This window comes from Macaca thibetana, chromosome 4 (genome assembly GCF_024542745.1).
Source record: "Macaca thibetana thibetana isolate TM-01 chromosome 4, ASM2454274v1, whole genome shotgun sequence".
NCBI classification, from domain to species: Eukaryota; Metazoa; Chordata; class Mammalia; order Primates; family Cercopithecidae; genus Macaca; species Macaca thibetana.
This window is the reverse complement of record NC_065581.1, coordinates 115,312,390-115,329,356: the sequence shown is the minus strand read 5'-3', so window position 1 is coordinate 115,329,356 and position 16,967 is coordinate 115,312,390.

The window sequence follows — 16,967 nt, the reverse complement described above, 5'->3', positions numbered from 1 at the left end:
AAGGGAAAAACATCCTCGATTACTGCATATTTATGGAAGAAGTTTCCCCATACTGAACAAAGAGATGTCTGTTTATCTCAGATAAACCCATTTTATGGGTAAAAAAAAAAAAAAAAAAAACCTAAATGATCATTTTGAGTGTAGATTTTGCAATCAAAATCTTGACCACATTTTAACATTCTCCCTCCAGTCTTCTACTTCTCAGTCAGAGGTCATCATTGTCACTTTGTGGCTTGACTTTGCAGCCACGTCTTCCAAAGGCCTGTTGTCTTCTCACCCCGGCACCCACAGGACGTCTGCAGGGAAGCCATGTTGCCTCCTAAGGGCCTGCAGGCCTGCTGTGATCCAGCACTATCAGAGCCAGGTAAGATTTGCATTGTCTCTTCATCTGGTCACAGACGGGCTTTTCCCTTTTTATAAATTTGACACACAATAAGCTTTGAGTGAGACCAAAATCAAGGAACCCAACATGTGTACCAGAGGGTCATTTGAGAGGGTCATTTGCGTCAGGGCATGGGTTTAAGAGTCCTACAGCTTGGAGGCAGGTCCTTGCTCTTGTTCAGGTCAGAAACCTGGTAGTTCTTCACTCCCAGCAGGACTGTAAGGACAAAGAATTCAACTGTTTTGACTCTACAGTTTCAGAAATAGAGTTTTCCTTTTCAGAGAGAATAGTCATAATTCTCTCTTATCTTACGCTTTCACTTGGCCTTTTTGTGTGTGTGCTGTGCTGGCCTGATTGGAGTCTGTTGTCTTTAAGGGTTTTTCTGAAACGTTTACTCAGGAAACACATGGAATGCACTCTGACAAGTAAAGCCCACGTCTCCATTTACTGAGGCTTTTTGTTTTCACATATTAAATATCTCATACCTAACCCAATACTTTATTTGCCAATAAAGACCCAAGGCTTCAGGCGCAAGGAAAGGAAAGGGAACCAGTGGAAATCAGTGGAATCCCAGTAAGAGGGGAAATATTTCATGAACTTTATTTTTAAAAGCAGGTTTTTAGGGGTACGAGAAAATTCCCCTAGACTTGTTTCATTAGAAAGAAAACACAGTATGTGTCAGGGTATGAAAACAGGAAAGGGTGAGAGAGTAGCCGTTGTTTGATCATCTCAATCAAGGGGAAATTTGTCTGAGGTAAACAGTTCTCAGAAACAGCAATAGTTTCACAGATTTGATTTTTAAAATAGTTTTGGTATCCTCCAAATCAGGCCTAGACTAAAAGTCTGCACTCCTTAGGACAATGAAGGCCAGTGTAAGTCATGCAATAATTAGGACTTGCAATAATTACCTTGGAACCCAAAATGGTGATGACTTTTTTTTTTTTTATCATGGAGTAACTTAGAGATAACAATGTCTAATTTGTGGAGATGAGAAAATAAAAACCAGACTGAGTTAAATATAGCTCTTACCTGCTGACAATAATAGCATGTAAATTGATTGAGAGGTAATTGAAGGAAAAGCATATGGATATATATAGATTATTCAAAAGAATAAAATATTTATTAACATTAGACACATTGATTAAATATACATGATAAAATTCTAGGGATACACTAAAAGACTAGAAATAAACTGCACAACTTCCAAACTCATAGAGGGAAAAAAAGAAGCAGTACAGATAAGGCAACTTATTTTATAAATTTCTATAATAATTATGTTGACCATATTTAAGAAATAAAAATTAAAGATGACTGCACTAAACATTCAATTTAAGAAGTTAACTTTGAAAAACAGAATAGACCCAAAGATAGTAGGAAAAAAGAAAGAATAAAGGCAAGAGAAGAAGTTAACAAAATAGAAAACATAAAAGCTATAAAGAGGATCAAGATGCTAAGAGTTACATCTTTAAAAACACTAATAAATGGGCAAAATTCCAGCAAAACTGATCAAGAAAAGACAGAGAAGTTATAAATAAACAATATTAAGACCGAGGTAAAAAGAGGACCAAACCACAGATGTAGCAGTAATTATAAAGATAGAAAAAGAATATTATGAGTAAGTTTATAAAAATAAATTTGAAAAATTACATGAAGCAGCCAACTTCTCAGAAAAATATAAATTACCAAAAATGACTCAGGCAATAATAGAAAATCTGACTGGCTTGATAACTGTTAACAAAATTCAGTCAGTAATTAAAAATCTTCCCACAAGAAACTCTAAACCTAAATGGTTCTACAGGTGAGTTCTCACTAAATTTAGGAACAGATACTTTCAATCTTACCAAATTCTTTCAGCAAGCAGGAAAAGAGAGAACATTACCTCAACTTATTTTACAAAATTTGTAAAATCAGGGAAAAAAAACCTCATCCATAAAAATAGAAGCAAAACTCTCAACAAAATATTGACAAACTGAAATCTATATAGTATAATCCTACATAATATGTATTATATCACAATCAAGTTAGGTTTATTCTAGGAATGCAAGGTTCAAACTCAGAGAAATCTATTAATGTAACTGATCTAACAGATTAAAGAGGATCAATTAATCATCACAGAGATTCAGGAAAAGCATTCAATGAAATTCAATATCCAATAGACTAAGAATAGAAGAAAATGTTCTAGTTTGATAAAAGACATTCACAAAAAAATGACAGTAAACACCCAATGTTGAAATACTACAAATTATTCCCCTTGAAATCAGGAGCAATTCAAGAACATTTATTCTCATTTCTATTCAATATTATTTTAAGAGTCCTAGTCATCCTAGATAAATAAGAAACATTTGAAAGATATAAGGATCGGGAAAAAAGAAACAAAATTGTTACTATGTGCAAATCATATAATTGTATGCACAGACCACCTTAAAAATTTACAGATGTATTATTAACATTAGAGCTTCTAGCCTGCTTACTAGCTACAATACCAATTTGTATTCTATATACTGATAACAAACATTTAGAATTTTACATTTTTTAAAAATACCATTTATAATATCAAGAAATATATACAATACTGAGACATAAATATGAAAAAAATGTGCAATATTTTTCTGCAAAAATATTCTACAAACATTTATTGCAGAGATTTTTAAAGTAACTAAATAGAGGAACATACTAACTTCATAGATCAATTTTGCAAAGATGTCAGTTCCTGGAAAATTGATTTATAGTATTATAAATCAAACTTCAGACAAATTAAGTTTAGCAGAATTTATTTGAGCAAAGAACATTTCATGAATCAGGCAGCATTCAGAACCAGAAGAGGTTCAGAGAGCTCTACCCAGGAACATGAGCAATGAGCTATGGAAATAGACTGAATATGGAAGCCAAGTAGAGAAACCATCTGAATCACTACAGCTGGCATTTGCCTTATTTTCTCATGATGTAATCAGTTGGCTACCTGTGATTGGCTGAAACCCAGCCATTTGTTAGAAAAAAATGTCAAGTTTAGTACATGCTAAGTTAGGTTGCAGTTTGTTGCATAGGAAATCAAGGTACAAAGACAACCTCAGTTTACTGGCCTCTTGCTTATTTAATTTAACAACGGATTTCATGAATATCTAATCAAAATCCCCAAGTGACTTTTCCTGGCAATTGACAAACTAATTCTAAAATTTATATGAAAGAGTAAAGATCTTACGGTCATTAAAACACTCTTGAAGAAGAAAAGTACGTAGAGAGATTTCCCCAGTCAGATATCAAGACTTACTACAATGCTGTAGTAATTAAGATAATGTAGTCTATCTTAATAGGACAGACAAACAGACCAAAGAGACAAATTGAAGAGCCCAGACTCAGATCCATGCACATGTGAAATCTTGATATTTGTTGTAAGTAACATTACAGAGGAAATGCTGGATTACTTGCAGAGAGTGTGGGACTCTTGGATATCTCCATAAAAATTTATATTGTCTCTCTACCTCATAACTTACTCAAAAATGAATTATTGATGGACCAAGAATTTAAATGGGAGAAGTTAATTTTTAAAACTTTTAGAAGCATATCACTATTCATAAAAAAATAAATTGGAAGTATTTTGGGTAAAGGGCCATGATTTACTTACTTTACCATTAAAGTTTTCAAGAAAGAGATTTTCAAAAGGTGAGAAAGAGAATGCAAAAGAAAATGGGAGTAAAATGTAAATAATATGTGCATCTGGGAATAGGGTATACTGAGGTCCTTTGTACTATTTTTATCTTTTCAACATATCTATTAGCTTGAAGGTGTTTCAAAATAAAAGGGTGTTTTTACAAAAAAAATCTTTAGAATAAAATATAGGAGAATATCTTTATCACCTCAGGGTACTTAGGCCGCTCTTGAACACAATTCAAAGGATGTAAATTATAAAGGAAAATATTGACAAAATAAATTACATTAAAAGAATTTATGTTCATCAAAAATAGCCATTAAAAGAGAGAAAAAATACATACCATCAACTGGAAGAAGATATTTGCCACACATCAAACTGACAAAGGATCAGGATCATGAATATATAATGAACTCCTATGAATTAATAATACATACAATACATATCTCTTCCTATGTGTCAAGGTCTGTTAAAAATAATAAATAACCCAATAAAAAATGGACTAAAATGAATATTTCACAAAGGAAGGAAAGCAAATATTAAAAACATTAAAAGATTCTTAGCTCATTTGTAACCAGAGAAATACAAATTAAACCCCCATTGGTGTAAAATTTTAGTCCTACAGGACTGGCAAATATTAAAAATCTTGGCACTATCAAGTATTCATAAAGACCTAAAGCAACAGGATGTCTCCTATGCTGATGTACAGCAGAAATCAGTACAACCTTTGGCATCACCTATTTTAATTCACCCTTCAATTCCAATCCTAGATATTTACAGATACTAGCAAAAGTCTTGCATGTGCAAACAGGTGATAAGCATAAGATTATTTATAACAGAAATTACTTATAATAAATAAAAAGTTGAAAGCAACCCGAAATTTCCATCAACAGTAAAATGAATAAATAACAGTGGTACATTCATAGAATGGAATGAATATTAAATGACTACATATGGCAATATAAATGAGTCTAAATAATGTTGTGGGGGAGAAGAAAGACCTTGAAGAGTTCAAGCAGCTATGAAAAGATGAAACTTTGAAAAATGAGGCGTGAGTTAGACACTCCAGTCAGCATCTAGGAACAGCATGACCCGTTTGGGAACTGCACATGCACAACTCCTCCCCCATGGCATGTTTCCCCAATATGGAACTCGGTCTATGTGGACTAAGTTACTCTAAGTCTCTGAGATCACAATGGGAATTATCAATGGAGTTCTTAAAAATCAGAGTTTGTATGTCCAGAAAGGAAGATTCTGTCTGCTTGCCCAATCATTGACTATAGCAGGGTTTAACATTAGTATTCAAGTTATTAAAGCTATAAATTAAGAATCTTCATTTTTCTGAACATTTAAATTCAGTTTGCGAATCTTTCTTTTTTATTTAGAAATATAGCAATTGTTCAAAAATAAGAAGAGTTATTTTCATGTTCCTTGATAAATGTTTAAATTAGTTCATAAGTTAAAAACTAAAATTTCCTGTCTTAAATAACAAAATCTTCTTAGACACTTCGAACTACAATTAAGTATTTAACACATCTGAATTGCTCAAATGCCTGTCATGCAGATTTAATAAATTTAATAAGAACATTCTTTTGTAGCATTCAATCTATATGATAACTCTAAAAAACTTAAAAATATAATAAAGTCAATAACTTGTGTATATATGTGTATGTGTTTTCTTTTTTTTTTATCATTAATACTTTAAGTTCTGGGCTACATGTGCAGAACGTGCAGTTTTGTTACATAGGTATACACGTGCCGTGGTGGTTTGCTGTACCCATCAACCCGTCACCTACATTAGGTATTTCTCCTAATGTTATCCCTTCCCTAGTCCCCTACTCCTGACAGGTCCCAGTGTTTGATGTTCCCCTCCCTGTGTCCATGTGTTCTCATTGTTCAACTCCCACTTATGAGTAAGAACATGCGGTGTTTGGTTTTCTGATCTTGTGATAGTTTGCTGAGAATGATGGTTTCCAGCTTCATCCATGTCCCTGCAAAGGACATGAACTCATCCTTTCCTATGGATGCATAGTATTCCATGGTGTATACTTGCCACATTTTCTTAATCCAGTCTATCATTGATGGACATTTTGGTTGGTTCCAAGTCTTTGCTATTGTTAATAGTGTCTCAATAAACACACGTGTGCATGTGTCTTTATTGTAGAATGATTTATAATCCTTTGGGTATATGCCCGGTAATGGGACTGCTGAGTCAAATGGTATTTCTAGTTTTAGATCCTTGAGGAAAGGCCGCACTGTCTTCCACAATGGTTGAACTAATTTACACTCCCACCAATAGTGTAAAAGCATTCCTATTTTTCAACAACCTCTCCAGCACCTGACTTTTTAATGATCACCATTCTAACTGGCATGAGATGGTATCTCACTGTGGTTTTGATTTGCATTTCTCTAATGACCAGTGATGATGAGCATTTTTCATATGTCTGTTGTCTGCATAAATGTCTTCTTTTGAGAAGTATCTGTTCATATCCTTTGTCCATTTTTTGATGGGGTTGTTTGTTTTTTTCTTGTAAATTTAAGTTCTTTGTAGAGTCTAGATATTAGCCCTTTGTCAGATGGAAGGATTGCAAAAAATTTCTCCCATTCTGTAGGTTGTCTGTTCACTCTGATAATAGTTTCTTTTGCTGTGCAGAAGCTCTTTAGTTTAATTAGATCCCATTTGTCAATTTTGGCTTTTGTTGCCATTGTTTTCGGTGTTTTAGACATGAAGTCTTTGCCCACACCTATGTCCTGAATGGTATTGCCCAGGTTTTCTTCTAGGATTTTTATGGTCCTATGTTTAAGTCTTTGATCCATCTTGAGTTGATTTTTCTATGAGGTGTAAGGAAGGGGTCCACTTTCAGTTTTCTGCATATGGCTAGCCAGTTTTCCCAACACCATTTATTGAATAGGGAGTCTTTTCCCCATTGCTTGTGTGTGTCAGGTTTGTCAAAGATTAGATGGTGGTAGATGTGTGGTGTTATTTCTGAAGCCTCTGTTCTGTTCCATTAACAAAGTCAATTACTTTAATCTCACATATCTTAAAATCAGATAAAGCATACTTAAAGTGGTATAGTAATGACAAAACTTACTACATTCATACAATCCCTACAAATACATACCTTACATAACAATAGCAATATTACGTTAGAATTTTTGTTCTGGATTTACACACTTCCCAGTGAAGACCAGCATTAGCACCTCTAGCTGGCCACAGGAGCTGGGACATGTCCACTTAGAGATTTTGACATTGGACTGGCCACTGCTGACTAGATGATACTACCCAAGCCACAAACCAACAAGTTGAGCCCTGATTTAACTTAGACTCTATCTTCTTACCCAATCACTTACTGAAATGCTTTCATAACGTTTTTCTGCATACCCACACTCCTCTCCAATTCCCTGCCCCACCCAGATTGCAATACTTGTATGTCTTTTCATTTGTGAAATTCTGTACCCTTTAATATTTTACTTTGACATTTGTTTTATCATTTCTATAATCATTTGTTTATACAAGGCTAACTTGGGGGGGATTAATATTCTGAATTATAAATTCACAAAGGCATTAGACACTTGGCTAGAGGATGAGCCAAAGATAAAAATTATTCTTAGACTATAAAGTATCTAAAATAAAGAAAAAGAATTTACAAACATCTTGAAACTGTGGGTGAGGGAGTTTCCAATTGCTTCTGACATGCAGGGATCGACAAATAAAAAACACTTCAGTGCTGGTTGCTAGCTTAAGATGTGTAAAATGTCACTGCATTTGTCTCTATCTAATGCAGACCTCACCAGGGATATACAGTTGCTGTTACAGTTACAGCAATAATCCAAAATGCAATAACTTATTACCCCTAACTGCTAGTATAAGACCTTGGGCACCTCTGAATTCCATCCAAATATTTCCTGGGGTCCCCCACAAATGTCTCACATGTTTTCCTAAACAAAATCACTTACGCAGTTGAGGCAACATTTTTATTTTTCAGAGATAGGATCTCATTATCTTGCCCAGACTGGAGTGCAGTGGTGTGATCACAGCTTACTGCAACCTCGACCTCCTGGGCTTGAGCCCTCTGAGTAGCTGGGATTACAAACATGAGTCACTGCACCCAGTCCTAATTTAATTTAAGCATTTTTCAATGACTGCCCCCAATGTGCTCCAGACCCCGGGAGACCTGGGTTCATTCTGCAAGGAGGGTTCCCGATTAGAATCCCTCTGGGTACAGAATTTGGGGAAATAGTTTGGGGAAATGATTCTTTGAGATTTTCTTTTAGCTTTCAGCTTTGCAGGGATTCAGCTAAGATGAGAGCTAAATAGGGCAGGCAGGGACTGGGAAGGGAAATATAGAAAAGAAAAAAATGTAAGAGATAAGCACCAGCATTCACACACAAAGATGGCACCTTATGATGGAGTGTGGTGACGGGGATTAAAAAGGAGTCAAAGTGAAATTAGAGTTTCTCAGCTGTTGCCAAGGCAGTAAATAACAAAGAGGGAGGATGGATTGTACACAGGAGAAAGATAAGAACTTCTCTCTTAACTTCCTTCATGTACTTCGGCATGCCTTCACACAAACCTTACCTCGAGGTTTTGAGAAGGAAATGTATTTGCGGTTCTTCAGTTGACATCTATTTTCTCATGTGTATTTTGCAAGCTTTGTAGGCCTAAGATAAAGTCAAAACAATGAAATTCTGTTTATTAGTGTTGTTACAGTTATTAAACTCCATTTTCTCTTTTGGGAAATGTGGAGTTCCATTAGGATTAGAAGATTGTCCCCAAAAATGTTTTCACAAGGATATTTGAGGATGCTTTGTTCATAATGGAAACAAATCAAAACAAATGTCCACCAGTGATTGAACTGGGTAAATAAAGATCTATAGAGATGATGAAGTCATTGAAAATGATCCATTCATTCATTCATTCAACATTTTTTTTTAATGGTTTCTGTATGTCAGGCAATCCTAGTTTCTTCAGAGGTGAACAAAGCTGGCAAAATATTCTGTGCTCCTTGACCTTACACTCTAGTGGAGAGAGGCAGTAAACAAAAAAAGTAAGGAAAATACATGTTAGATGTTAAGAAGCACTATGGATACAAATGAAGCAGGCAAGAGGACTAGGGAGGCCGAAGAAGGATGCCATTTGAAATAGGGAGATGAGGGAAGGTGACGTTTGAGTAAAAATATGAAGGAGAAAAGGGAGAGCCACATGGATATTAGGGTAAGCTGTCTTCTTGACTTATGTAACAGCAGATGCAAGAGCGCTGAGGCAGGAGCAAGCTGGATGTGCCCAAGGAAAAGAAAGGAGACTGGTTGAGTAAGAGAAGCAAGTGAGCAGCAGAGAAGTAAACTAGAGGATCATTAAGATCAGAGATGCCAAGTTACACAGGGCTTGTCATAGACTTTAGCTTTTATTCTAAGTGACATGGGAGATCTTTGGGCAATTCTGAGCAGACAAGAGCCATGATCTGATTTATGTTTTACAGGATCCCTCTGGCTCCTTTGTTAAGAATGGGTAGAAGGGGCTGGGCATGGTGCCTCACGCCTACAATACCAGCACTTTAGGAGGCCAAGGTTGGAGAATCACTTGAGGCTAGGAGTGTGAGACCAGCCTGGTCATCATGGAGAGACCCTATCTCTACAAAATATTTTTTAAAAATATTTTTAAGTATGGCTAGAAGGAAGACAAAGGCAGTAGAAAGGTTACCAGTTAGGAGGCTATTAGAATAACCCAGGTGAGAAATGATGATTCAGAGTGGTAGCCTTGAAGGTGATACAGTTTGAGTAAGATCTGGATACATTTTGAAGGTAGAGTAGATGGAATTTGCTGACACATTGCATTAGAGGTCTGAGAAAAAAATAAGGAGGAAAAAAATGACTCCAAGGTTTTTGGCCTAAGCAACTGGAAAGATGGAACAGCCATTTACCAAAATGGGAATTCTGCAGGAAGAACAAGCTCCATTAGGTTAAACTCTAATGCCATTTTTGCAGGTTCAAAACATTTGAGTATCAGTCTTTTCATATAGTTTAACCTAACGTAAATGTATATATGTTGACATAGAAAGATATCCTGGAAATATTTTTTTGAGTAGAAAAAGGAGGATACAGAATTGCCAAAAATCATATGATTCTATTTACAAAAAATTGAGTGTGTGGGGGGGACCCTAAGACTTGCAATGTGAAGATTTGGCTTGATGTGCTCAAGAACTTTAGAAATCCAGAGCCTTTTGGGTGCTCTGGGATTGCAGAAGTAGCCTACTGCCTTCTACTAAGACTGACATTGACCTCTTGCTTGAAGACATTACAGGGTCTTTTAACTTAAAGACAACACTTGAGCCTCTCAGGATCTAAACCATCTGTCCTCCTGGACATCACACCGATACGCAGGATCAAGTCACATGAGCCAGCATGGGAAGTGCTGAGCTTGTTAAGCCAGGACAGGGTCTCTATGCTTAAAAAAAAAAGCCACTGGACCTAATCAACCAGTGCTAGCTAGAGCTGGGGTTTGGGGGGCATGCATGGGGCTGGATCCCAAGGTGATGCGTCAAGGAAGACAAGATCAACTCAGATAAGCGGGGGAGGGCTCATTCATATGGGAGCATCATCTTGTAATTCAAAATTCAACACTCTTGCAAGGATCCCAGAAGATGATGCTGTATGCTGAGAGGAAGCTCTCAACCTCTTGGAAAACGTATTTGCAATAAATGTAGGAGAAATGCTAGAGCTGCTGCAGCCAACAGTGAAGGGGAGAAAAGGCTTGTAGAGGTGAGCATGCCAGAATGAATCTTCCGCATGCAGCCAAAAAGCCTTTTCACCTGAGCAGCAAGGACAGGCTGGTTAAAAAAGGGAGCAAGCCTCACTAAGAAGCTCAGTGGCACGCCCAGCAGCAATGCATCATAAGACGGAAGTGGTACTTCAGGATCAGAGCACTCAATGAAGCTGCATGAAGAGGTGGCCCAACCCCACATGACATCTAACAGTACCACACATGCACTCTCCCTGAGCTGCATGGGGGAGGGGATCGCTTATGAGCAGCTAAAGGAAATTTGTAAAAGGCTGAGCAGAGCTCACCAATGGATGGGTGTCTTGGTGTATGAGTACAAGCTAAAAACGGATGGCTTCTGTGTCACAGCCCCTCTCACAAATGGCACTGAAAGCAGCAGTGGGGAGGGATCTCCCAGCGGGCAGAGCTTTAGGTAGCACACTTAGTCATCCACAATGTGGTAAGAGAGTAACTCAAGTCGAGATGATACGTGGTTTCATGGACAGTGATAAACCATGTGACTGGTTGGTTGGATCTGTCAAAAGAAAGTTTAGAAGGTCAGAGACAAGGGGGTCTGGAGAATAGGCTGCAGATAGACATAGAGGAGCAGAAACCACATGGGAGGGACTTTGTTTCCCATGTTAATGTCCATGACAGAGCATTCATCATAGAAGACTCACTAAACAACCAATGAGACAGAATTATTTGACCCATGGACAACAGCCAGCTTCTGTCACCAGCTATGCCAAGTGTTGGCACAATGGGCTCATGGACAGAGGCCATGGGAGCAGACATGGAGGCTATATTTGGGCCCAATAGTGCTGCTATTGCTGCAACCAACTTTACAGGAACAAAGCCAACACTGAGACCCCAGTTTGGCATGATCCCTCAAGGACATCAGCCACTTGGTGACAAGTTGACTTCACTGGACCATTTCCACCCAGGAAGGACCAGTCGTTCATATTGACTGAGAGCAAATATGTATTTCAAGTACAAGTTTGCTCTCCTGCCTGCCAAGTCTCAGCCATCACCATGATCACAGGCCTTACTGAGTGTTGGACCAATTGATATGGGATATTGTTTAACATTGTCTTGGACAAGGGTCTTACTATGCAACAAAGGAAGTATAGCAGTGAGCACATAACCACGGGATCCACTGGTTCTATCACATACAGTCCCACTTAGAAAATTTGTGCCTGATAAAAATTAAACAGCTTTTTGAAGGTGCAGCTGAGGCACTAGCTTAGAAGTGACACTCTGCAAATACGCAACACTCTTCTCCAGAATGCTGTGCACATCCTAAATCAATAAACGTTACTGAGCTGTGTCCCCTGATGTATTCTATAACCCAGGTCCACGAGGAACCAAGGGGTGGAAGTAGGAGCAGCCCTATTTATCACAACTCCAGCGGGGAGATTTGAAATTGCCCATCCCTGAAACACTTGGCTCTGTGGTCTAGAGATCCTGATCCCCAGAGAGCAATGATTCCACCAGGGAACAAAGTAAGAGTCTCAGTAAACTTTAAACTGTAGCTGCCACCCAGTTACTTCAAAAGCCTCATGCCAAGAGACCAGCAGACAAGGAAAAGGTCATCACCCTTGTTGCTGTAAATCATCTGGGTAAAGTGACCCAGATCATCAGAGGTGGAACTGAAGTGATACAATAGGGCGGGAAGGAATATATTGGGCACCCAAGTGATACCATGAAGCATCTCTTTATACTTCCAAGCCTAATTTTAGCGATAAATAGGCAAATGCAGCAGCCACAGCCTAAGCAGGGCATTGTGGCCAGGGGCTCAGACCTCTCAGGAATGAAGTCTGCTCACACCAGACAAGCCACCTCGACCAAGACAGGTGCTAGCCAAGGGTGAAGGGAATCAAGAATGGGTCATAGGAGAGACGATGTGTGTAAGTTGAAGCCTCAGGACCAGGTGCAGTAGCAAGGGCTATAGTTTACCTAATAACCTGTCTTTGGCAGAGTTATCCAGGAACCCTGGAGGAGCTTATCGCAGTCGGGATAAACTTACCATATGAAGCAAGTGGTCCCAAGTGGCGGAATGTGTGTACTCCAGTGGTTACTGTGGGGCACTGCTCAGATCCCCCTGGATGGGGCATTTGCTTCTAGCTGTCAGAAGTGTTGACTGCCAACAGCTCACAATTGAACCTCCACAGGAAAAGTTCTCAGCAGAAGGAAGCCGCTTTGCCTAAGGTTATGCCCCCTGCTGAAGACACAGGAGCAGCCCACATCCAATGACTGGTAGATAATGCAGAGTATAAGGCCCACTCCACTTGCCTTAATTTGAGCTAACTCCGAAGGGCCAGCCCAGCTCCAGAAACCATGGGATCAGCAGAGACCTCCGTTGTAGCTGTATTGCAGCTTCACTTCTGTCTTTCCCAACCCTGCTTCATTTATTTCCTCACAGATGCTGTTTCATGATCCTCCCACACGCACATCTCCATCTGCTGTGGTTTAAATGTGTCCCCAAAAGTGCATGTGTTGGAAACTTAATCCCCAATGCAACAAAGCTGAGAGGTGGGACCTTTAAGAGGTGATTAGGTCATAAGAGGTCTGCCCTCATGAATGGATTAATGCTGCTATCATGCGAGTAGGTTCATTATTGTGAGAGTGGGTTTATTAGAAAAGCGAATTTGGCCCTCTTTTGCTTGCTTTCTCCAATGTGTCCACATTCTCTTGCCCTTCTGCTCCTGCCATGGGATGACACAGCAAGAAGGCCCTCACAAGATGCCGGTCCCTCAATCCTGGATGTTCAGCCTTCAGAACTGTAAGAAATAAATTTCTGTTCTTTATAAAATACCCAGCCTCTGGGTGTCCTTTTATAGCAGCCCAAAACAGACTAAGACACCATCTCTGTGCATTTTCACAGAAAACTGTGCCTAAGATACTGCAGTATTTCAATTTTGGAAGAAGATGGGGAAAGAGAAGCAACAGCTTCTGCTGTTTCCTCACCCTGTCCCTTCACTCTTTTCTCCTACAAAAATTGCATCATCTTCTCCTCATCTATATTTTGCTATTCCAAAATAAAAGCAAAAACCAAAGCCACTCCAGCCTCCCCAGAGTCTTGTCTTAGTTCTAGTATGTACATTATCTAGGTAGAAATGAGCAGGAGCTGACATCCCTCAAAGTATGTCTCACCTGTCCCATCCCAGGCTCACACTCTTCTATGCACAGAGAGCTTCTTCAGAAAATGTGAATAAGAAAGAACTTTGTTCTTGCCATTTCAACTTTAAACCATGTAGCAAATATTTTTCTTCCCACTACCAGGTTAAAATCACACCAAACCGGACAATGTGTAGTTTATTACAACTCTGTTTCCACTGGGGTAGCAGAAAGAGCTAATGTTATTGTTTTAAATATACTGAAGCCAGGTTTTTTGGGTTATTTTTTGTTAGTACAAGCCAGTAAGACCAACTAGCTCATTTTTTTATCCTCCAGAACAATTGGGAGGTGTTTGGGTTTTCTGTTTTTGCTTTTTAAAATCTCAACTGACTCATTTGGTGGGAACAAATTCACATGTCAGCATGTGGTCTGACCAATATGACCTATCTACAGGGAAAAAAAATAACATTTTCAAATTAAGGTACAATCAGCAGTTATACTCTCTTGTTTTAAAAAATATATACTGACCAGCACCTAGCCATATAACAAAGAACATATGCCTGAGATTACCACAGTGGGAAGATTGATCAACATCAGTCCCATTGTTTGAGTCAGGATAACTTGCTCACATTTCAGTCAGCTTGAGTAAAAGGGAACTTACTGCAAGATGAGAGGAGTATTTCATGAAACTTGAAGAATATACATAGGAAGTCAAATCTTTGGTAACTAAACACTTGCTCTGTCTATTTTTCTCTCCCTTCTCTATCCCAGCCCAATGGTCTCTCCGCTTCCCTCTGTGCCTTTGCTCCCTCCTCTGGCTTCATTTGCAGATTGTCCCTAGCTCTCTCTGCTTCATCACCAGTCCTCAGGGCCCAAAAAAGCTGCTGCAGCTCAGTCTTCTAGAAGAAGTCACCTTCATGGAATACAGTCTTTTAGCCTCTTAAGTCAAACTTTTGTGATTTCTATCTGGCTGCTTTAGGTAGAGTCAGATATCCCTGATCTACCTGTTATAAAAATAAAATGCCCAGCCCCACTGTTCAGCAAAGCTTATGCAGACACCTAAGGATGGAGATTGACCTTTTCAGGCACCCCAAACATATTTGCCACATTTCTTGGATGTACATTTGAATCACCTAGCACATTCTACCATATTCCTTTTGGCAGACAGTGAGATGAGAGACAAATTATCCATCTCAGTGAACCTGTATATCATGTTTGGTTTTATATGGTGGCACCCAGTAGAGATGGGACTGATGGGACTGATAATCCTGAGGTTCAAGGAATAATGCTTATCTTTGAAAGAAAAGTAAATGGAGGGTGGTAATTATTACAATAGTTTTCAATATATTAGTAGAAGCATCATTTATTTTTAACAAGAAACTTACTAGCTAAAACCTGCACAGCATCCTTTGACTTAGGAATTCCACTTCTCAAAATGCATACTAAGGAAACAATCATAACAGTATTGATATGGTTTGGCTGTGTCCCCACCCAAATCTCTAATTGTAGCTCTCGTAATTCCCACGTGTCATGGGTGGGACCCCGTGGGAGGTAATTGAATCATGAGGGTGGGTCTTTCTTGTGCTGTTCTCATGATAGTAAATAAGTCTTACAAGATCTGATGGGTCTATGAAGGGGAGTTTCCCCTCACACACTCTCTTGTCTTCTCCCATGTAAGACATCCCTTTGCTTTTCCTTCATCTTCCGCCATGATCGTGAGGCCTCCCCAGCCTTGTGGAAATATGAGTCCATTAAACCTCTTTCTTTTATAAAGTATCCAGGCTCAGGTATGTCTTTATCAGCAGTGTGAAAACAGACTAATACAAGTACACAAAACATTATAAAGAGGTATTCATTATAGTTATGTATTAATATAAATGAAAAGAAACTACATGTCTATTAATAGGAATTCCAATGACAAACTTATGTTTTATGCATGTGGTTGGCTATTGTGCAGCCTTTAAAAATTATCTTTTTGAAGACTATTTACTAACATAGGAAAATGTTTATAATATGCTAAGGAAAAAAGACAAAATCACATGCATCCTCATAATTGTATTTTAAATTATTTACCTATAATGCGTTTAAAGATAAGAAGGCAATATATCAAAATGTTAATAGCTATTATTTCTGAATGGTGGGGAACGGGTAATTTTTATTTTCTTTTTGATTTTTGGCTTATTTTCCAAATTATCTAAGATGGATGCATATTGTTTTTACAATTAGTTTCTTTAGCCTTTCACCTCACAGCAGTGAACTCAATAAAATGAACATTCAAGAAGAAAAGAGAGAAGAAAAGATTACTGAAGTACCATGAAACATGACCAGAATTGACTTTTATTTTTCAGCTCATTTTTTGTTCTTGTGGGAAGGGCCCACAGAAACCGACAGTTTTGGTGGAACTCCCATCTGACAGTAGATGTTTCTTATTCCTTGTATGAACTACAAATGCCCCAACCTCGTGTTTGTGATCATCAACAGTCACTTGTGCATTTCTGCCTCCACTAATGCATGGGGTGGCTAATTGAGTTTGTGAAAAAGGTCACTTCCATCTTTTTTTTTAAATGAATGGTTTAGTTTATTATTACAGTGGAGTGTTGACAAGCATGGCAGAGACTAAAAATATAGTTCCTTTTCAAAATAAAATATTCAGCATTTTGACTGGCTGCAGATTTATTTGGCAGTAATTTCTTGGTTAAAATTCCCTGAGGTTTGTTTATATGGCTATTTTGGTTCTTTATTTTAAGTATATCAGCATTTTTCCACAGCTTCAAGCTATTCTCATCTCAGCATGTAGGAAGTTAATAGGTAGCACAGAAGCTTGTTACTCCAATTCCAGTAAAAACATAATTGGCTCAAGAAGCCAAGGTACCAGCACCATCCTTTCTGCTACCTTGAAGGACCAGCAAGAATGGCCACAAACTCAAACTCATCACAACAATCGGGCCCACTCCAGGCAGTGCCCATGAATATGGAATAAGGACCGCTTGGAATTTTGTTTTTTAGTCTCAAAACTTTGTAAGATTTTTTTTAAAAATATGCATAATAGGAATGCAATTCCATTT